General features: G+C 34.9%; 1 non-coding gene across 1 annotated transcript; it reads left to right on the top strand.

Annotated features, from left to right (window-relative positions):
• The first annotated feature begins 5,373 nt into the window (after window positions 1-5,373).
• Window positions 5,374-5,479, top strand: LOC124893586. Its single transcript, XR_007050774.1, has one exon. It is a non-coding gene; the product is annotated as a small nucleolar RNA R71 (small nucleolar RNA).
• The last annotated feature ends 2,680 nt before the right edge of the window (window positions 5,480-8,159 follow it).

The raw sequence follows: 8,159 nt of genomic DNA, 5'->3' as shown, positions 1-8,159 counted from the left end.
CAGGGTCACCCGTCAGAGAGAATTGACCATAGTAGAGGTCTCTACCCGTGGCACAGTATTGACACTCTTCCAATCAGGGAAAAGATTGGACCCCACCAGTACAGTATCGGGGTATGTTGGTTAGGTTACTACCTCCTACAGTCACAGTTATAGTTAGAGTTTCAGTATCAGTCTTCAAAGTAGAAATCAGGAATCAGGACTGTCAGATACAGTCATCGATCTCAGTAAGGAACTCAGATAGTTCCATTGATTCCTGGACCATCCCTTCAGATAGGCTTGGTCCCATATTCAGATGTTTATTATTAGATCTAGAGGTCACCAGGCAGATAGGCTTGATCTCAATCTCAGATTTAGTTGAGTATTCTCATTATAAATTTCAGAGATCACTCGTTAGCTAGGACTGATTTCAAACTTAGATGTTCAGATATAGTTTGGAACTTAGATAGTTTTCCCCAGAATTAGGAATGTTAGATACAGTCATCCATGTTATCAGTCATTCAGTATCTCAGTATCACGAAACTCATGTTGTCAGAGTTCAAATTCAAGTAGTCAGTACCTCCACGAGTTCAGTAGCAGTTACGTATGTATGTAAGTATGTATTCTCACATTCATATTAGTCAGCATGTTCATGCATATAAACCCCATGCATTTAGCATACCCCCATGTATACTCAGTACTTTAGTTATACTGACGTATTTGTGCTATGGTGCTTTCTTTTTATGTTACACCATAGGTTTTGAGGTGCAGATTCCAGATCAGCAGTAGCAGTTCAGTAAGCAGTGAGTCCTGATCTTTCAAGGACATGATCGTTACATTTATTATTCCAGTATTTCATTTTATTTTCAGTTTAGGGAGTTAGTTGGAGACATATTCCTTCAACACCTTAATCAGACAGTTTAGAGGCTTTCAGATGATTATAGAGTTTTCAGATTTAGACTTTAGTATTTTCAGTTTTTTTTTCGTACTGTGATACCACCTTATTTCAAATATTTTATCATTCAAGATTGAACCTTATGCCCTTTTTGTTCATGTTTCTGCATTTTATATGTATATTATACAATTACAAGTACAGATATCAGTCATGGGTTAGCTTGTGGTCCTTCAGGGTCATGAGCACCGTATAGCATTTCGGTTTAAAAAATTGAGGCGTTACAGTAATATAGGCTCAGGGAATAGGTATGATATCATTTTGGAATAAAGTTACTACACCATCCTTGAACATATACATCACACTATTCAATCAAACTTTGGACCATGGGCCACGTTATTAGTTTCCAACTTCACACATGCTTCCTTTCACTACTTTGATTTACCCATCTCTTTGAAAGCATTTTCTTCTTAATTATTTCTTTTGTGCAATCTATGATTTTACTTATTTTGATGATTCCTCTCTTTTTCACTTATTCACTTACTCTCTTTGCTTAGCTTTAGGCATCCACTTACATTACCATGGCCCAAAGTCACTCTTCTAAGACTTACCTCCCCCAACTTAGGATTTTGGCCTCAAGTTGCATTATCAAGTTCAAGGAGGGTAGGGTTCAGAAGAGGGGTAAAATTCAAATGGTTCAAGGCTTGTAATTTCATTGCCAAAGAAATGTTTGGAGGCTCAAAATGAGTGACTAAGGGTACTATTTTATGCATGGGTAGGCTATTTAGGCTAAAGTGGGTTCCTATGTTCACAAAAAAGTCCTAAGATCATTTCACCAGCCAAGCATAATGACGATTAGCCTTAGAGACTAACGGGGCAAGTTCTAGATGATACATGCAAGCATGAGAGTTAAACAACTACGCCCACTGCTCATGACCTGCAATCTTTTCAAAGAGGCTCAATTGCATTTCCTACTAGAGAAAACAAGAGGTATTTACCTTATTCTAAAAACTAAGGACTTTGGAGTCACAAAAAAAAGTTAAAGCATTTTTACAAAATTGTTCATATCTAATCCCTTGATTTTCAAAAAATTTTTGATGGAGGGGGTGTTTTCTTCACATTTACAAAACACACAATTTGCTATTAATGACACCAAACCAAGCCATCATATCATATTTTGGTTCTCATAAGGGAAAACACTATGGTTATTCAGACTTCACCATACGTATAGAAGCGATCCCAAAACTCCAATTCTATGGGTACTTAGATTTACCCTGCATTTATAGCTCAAAATCCAACCACGATGATTTTTCCTTAAGAATATCATCACTAAAGATATCATAAGAAAAGGCTCGTTCGGCATAATAAAAAACAAGCTAAAAATAAACTAAGAATCTAATAATGAAACAAACAACTAATCCATGAAATGTAGGCACCATCAAGGTGCCAGGATATTACAAACCAGAATAAAAATATGACCATCCAAAACATCCAAAAAAAAGAGAAAAACATCCAAACAAATATCCCAATAGTAAAAAAAATCAAATAAAATAACTACGATTTTAGCAAGATGGGCACCCCCAACTAAAAGCTTGAAATAACCTCATTTCATAATCAAGAAAGAATAAGAAAAGAATAAAGAGTGCTACCTGTAACCGCATCAAGCATTGTTGTCATTCTAGGCCTCGGCATCATTTATGTCTAACCATATAACTGGGACCTCATCATCATCACCAGCCCAAGGAGAAGGAAGTCTATCTTTGGGTTTCAAGACCTTCTGCAGGCCCTTCACCTCCTTCCATATATTTATACGAAATATATATATATCTTATTCTCCCTCTTCTTCATCTTTTCACAAGACTCCTTTAGCTATCTATGTGACTTTTCCAAGGACAAGTTAGCCCTATAAATCCTATAAATATGGCCCTTGGCTCCTACTGGTCTGTCAAAAATTGCTCATAGTTCGTCTAAGCAACATAAGAATGGTGAGCTGCAGATGGCCCTCCTGGCCCCGTAGGCAACCCAGACACAAGATCATTGATCACCCTCATCTCAACTGAGATATCCTTAAACAACCCTGTTGTGGATGAATTGCAAAAGTTTATGTTCTCATCTATCGACTTGCCTAAGTCGATATTCCTCTTCTTTCTCTTACTAGGTGTGCCTTTACCATGAATCTTAAGAGCGTAAATGGGGGTATTTGGAATAACCCAAGTATCTTTGGGGTACTTTTCAACCCCCACTCTCTTTCACAACTCAGTAATAAAGGATGGAAATAAAATCAAAGAGCTACCTTTGATCTTGAAATATCGCATTCCTAATAGAATAAGATGCCCAACATTCGTAGAAATATTATCCAAAATATATATGTAATTATCTGGGATCTCACATCAAGGACATAGGTCATATTGGTACATAGATAAATTTGGCAATAGATGATAGCCAAAAAAAATTTGAGCCTCAACTATGAAATCATGTAATAATATCCCTATCTTCGTGGTGGTCTACGGAGCCTCTCTACCAGGAAAAAATTATCAGCGAGCTAGCACCCAGGTTTACAACCCTTATCTTCATATGGTTTCATGTCAGCATCCAATAGCCCATATATGTTATTTATCTTCTTAGCTCCAAAGTGGACTTCCTTCCCTCATATCCTTAAAATTGGGTCTGAGATAGAAACTATGCTGAGATTTGCATAGAACTCCCTTACCCAATTCTTATTTTCCCTACATAGATCTAAGGAAAAGTACCTCTACCCAGTGGTTGCCAACAGGTCATGAAAGGTCGGGAGCTTCTCCTTCACATTGTTAAAGCAAATACCTCTCTCTAAGAGTAACTAGATTCTAGGCAAGTCAGTATAGTATAGATTCTTGCACTTAGCATTCGTGAAATGAGTTTGGTCATAGTCTCCCATTTTTAGCCTTAAGAACCTGAGAGTAACACAACAATATTAATTATTAACATTTTCATGTAAAATCTATGTTATGTTATATAATTAAGCTAATGGGATGGTATCTTGGAAATTTCTGGGAAAGAAATGGACTTGAGGGATTTTTAGTCCAAGCTAAAAAACAACCTCAAATGTCGTGATTGTAGGCCACTGAGCCACGATTGCGCTACCGTGATTGCACCAAGGCCATACAAGGCTTTATAAAATTTGTCTGTCCCAATGGTACAAGGGATTATGTAGGCTCCCAGATCTTTTTTCTTTTTTGCCATAGCATTAGACACGATAGCACTACAACTATGGGTAACTTCAATGGTTTCATCATACAAAAGTCACTTTTTGGACATAAATGTCTTCATTATCTTAGCATATCCTTGAATTTCCTTAATGACTTCTAGCAACAAGATTTTATTGAAAGATTGCTAAGCATGGCAAGGAACTTCTTAAATTTGACATTCTCCTCCTTTTTCTTGAGTCTTTGATGGAAAAGAAGAGGAATTTTCATTGGAGACAAGGGGTCACATTGCAGTTCATCACCCTTGACTACTTTAAGATCTCCCCCCTCATCAACCATCTCTTTAATTATTGTCGGCTCTTTATTATTCCCTTCTTGAAACCCTTAGAGCCTCACTATTGAAATCACCCACATGTTTCTTCTTTGTGCTCAATTGATCATCATGAGACTTTTCTTTGACCTCAATCTCTTGTGCACCAAGTTCTTTACTACTCCGGGTGACAATTTCTAAGACTTGAGCATCATTTTTTAAATTTGCCGTCATATCACTAAAAAGGACACCCTTGGGCCTAGCATTGAGTGTTATTGAGATTTAGCCAATTTAGGTCTCCAATTGTTTGATAGAATCAAAGTATGATACAACCATTTGGTTGATTTGAGAGAAGTTTTCTTTAAATTTTTAGACCATCTTATCCATTCCCTCTATTATCATCAAGATTCTAGCAAGCACAACCTCAACTTTAAACTTTTTGGGATCCATGGGATTTGACTGCTTTCACTTCACTCAGTCATGGGGGGAACATATCTATCATACTCCCTCTACTTCTCCCTTTAATCATTATCTCTATCCCTATCACAGCATTCTCTTTCAAGATAACGATCGGTTAAACCTTGGTTCTCATATTTCTTTTGATAGGCCGGGCGGGAACCCCCCAGTAGTTTATGAAGTGTCTAATTTATTCATCAAGCCTTTTGTTTTTATTCATCATATCCTTTGGATTCCATGGCATTGACTTTTTTTTGGTATACCCATCACATGCTTTGTAAGGAGGTTTAATTATGTCATTATCTTTGCCATGTTTTCCTCTATCTCTTTTACTTTCATTCTTTGCTCTTTATCCATATAGGAGGTAGGAGGGGGACCTTTAGCTACCTCAGTGTCTGAGTATACCACCCCTTTTTTTACTTTGTGATTTTCTCAAGAAAAGTTAAAGCCACTCCATATGACAACCTCACAGGTGATCCACCGATTGTGTTGTCCACCAGGTCTTGTTGAGTTGGTCCAACACCCTATAGAATATCTATGGAAGAATTTTATCGGGTACTTCGTGGTTAGGACATTGCACAAGATTTTCATTAAATCTCTCCCAAACTTCATATAGAGACTCTCCATTGAGTTGATGAAAATTAATGATTTCTTGCTGCAATTGCAACATCTTTTATGGTGGAAAGTAACGATCTAAGAAAGCATCAGTAAGACCAACCTATGATATGATTGACCCAATGTAAAGAGACCTCAACCATAACACTATCTCACCCGTTAGAGAGAATGAAAATAGTAGTAATCGTATAGATTCTTGTGAGTTGTGAGCAATGTCGAACAGGGCACATACTTCTACAAAAATTTTCAAGTATAAGTTTGGATATTCATGAGCTTGACCCCCAAAGAGTCTTTTTATTTGAATCATATGAAATATCATACTTGTGACATTAATGATCTCATTCCCCTCATTCGGTGAGATACAAATAAAACTAAAATGCCCTACATCGTGGAGATGATCTTCATCATCAAGGAGCCCATCAAAGAGTTCAGCATTACTTGCATAAGTGATGTGTCATGGAAACTATTAAAATAACCTAAAAAGAAACAAAAACACCAAGCAAAGTCAATAATACACACTACGGGTGAACCCAAAGTCACTATCAATACCACACAAGCGAAAAATGAGTTTCACTTCCTGACAATGACAACATTTTGATCACGCTCACCTTTACCATTATTTTAGTGCAAGATGATCGTTTTCAATATAATAACCCAACTCGAGTTGGGTTCGAATCCATTAGGAGTGTAACTAGTATTTGATTCCTATATGTGTTGAAAGCTACTAAGTATTTATCTGCAAAGTAAATATAAAATAAGACATAAATTAAAATTGGGTTGGGGGGTGGGGATATGTTTTGAAAGGTTGTTTGAACAAATTTTACTTGAACTACCAATTTAGAGAAACAATTGTACATGAAATTCGAATAGGAGAATAGTCTTGGGATTATGTTTTCCTAGGGGAAGTATATGTGAATCAAATGCAAACTCTAGTTAATTACTATATGGGTACGTTAGGTTAGGGGTTTTGACGTTAGTCGTTCAATCAAATACCAAATAATCACCCATGGATCCTTTCGAATACCTCATTTTTGTAACAAACAAATCCACCCAAAACCTCAATTGGGTATCCCTATTTCTAGGAATATGCCCAGGACCTAGCAAATTCACAATCCATCCTTATTTCTAAGAAAATGCAAAGAAATTAGATAACATATAATTATTGTTCACAAATACTTGTCACTCATATCCCTCTTTCAAGGATGATATGGGATCTAAGAATACCCGTGGGCACACTCCTTTTTTGCTTGAGCGGCCGAAGGATTTTCTAATTAAAGTGACAGTTTTGAATAGGGATTATTTTTATCATTTTAAGAGTCATCACTTGAAATTGAGTTATGGCATTCCAAGTCAACTTTTTAAATCCGTAGTCAAAAGGAAATGGCTCTTTATTTTTGTCTGCAAAAACAAAAGACCGGGTAAGAAATTTTATTAATCGAGAGGAAGTTATGAGGCACCCCTCGAGTCCCGTATTTCTAGCAAGGTCTCTTTTGTCAACTTATCTTGACTTAAACTATTTTGATAACTGATGTTTGAAGGCCTTGATTCGTTTATTTTTAATATACTAAAAACTTATCGATTTATTCCTGAATTAAGCCAATATAAGTTAATTTTACAATGATCTTCGTCGAAGTACAATATTGCATCCTTTAGTTATTTTTAAACATCTCAAAAAGATGTGTACGCCACATTCTTAATTGAGACAAATATACTAAACATGCTTAAAGCTTATCTAGCGTCAAAAGGCATTCGTTCGTTTCATATAAACTTGAGACAATTTTATCTTATCTATTTTTATTCTTTTCCGCACTTTATCTTACAACGACTTTTGAATTATTCCGTAACTCGCCTTGCTTCTTACGCATGGGTACATTAGCATTTCAAACATTATAAATTACATGCAAAATTCTAATTTAGTTTTAGAAAAGAAAAAGAAGAAGAAAATAAAAAGAAAAAAAAAAAAAAAAGAAAACGTGCACAAATATGTACATACTCATTTTTAGTTGTTGAACGTTATTGTTCCTTGAATTCTTTTAATGTTTTTAAAACAAATGCAGAGTCACATCTTGATAGAAATAAAATTTCATTAGAGTCTAGTATTTACTTATCAATTTGATAATATCATAAAGTTTATCTTTCGATAAGAAGATTAAAATAAGATTCAAATGGATAAAATATTTGAAACGAAAGTAATCACTGCATGGTATAATTCAAATAAATTTTAAACAATGTAAAATCCTTATCTATTATAGTAAATAAATACTTTCACTATGACCCTAAGTAAGAATTGTAGCATAAGATTTAAAAAATGACACAAAATTATTCACCACTAAGTAAGAATTGTAGCATAAGATTTAAAAAATGACAAATTATTCAAACAAATATGAACGCTAATTAAATATGGCTAACTAAAAGTGGAATAAGGAATGACGTGAGTGTACAAAATTATATTTAATCATGAAAAGATAAAATTGAGAAATGTATTTTTTTTGAGCAATTATTTAAGAAACCAAAATCGTAAACCACGGGGTGTGTATTTTTAACTTACATAGGAACAATAATTTAATTTAATCATGTGAAAACAAGTGATTGGTTATATCAATCAAACATATAATAAATCTGAACAACATCTTATTGTTCCCAAAAAATAAAAGAATATTAACTAATTAATTTTTATATTTAATAAAATACAATAAAATTAATTTTTCCCAACATCTGAACAACATCT

The sequence above is a fragment of the Capsicum annuum genome, unplaced genomic scaffold (assembly GCF_002878395.1).
Source record: "Capsicum annuum cultivar UCD-10X-F1 unplaced genomic scaffold, UCD10Xv1.1 ctg62224, whole genome shotgun sequence".
In the NCBI taxonomy this organism is placed as follows: Eukaryota; Viridiplantae; Streptophyta; class Magnoliopsida; order Solanales; family Solanaceae; genus Capsicum; species Capsicum annuum.
This window is presented reverse-complemented; position numbering and strand designations above follow the sequence as displayed.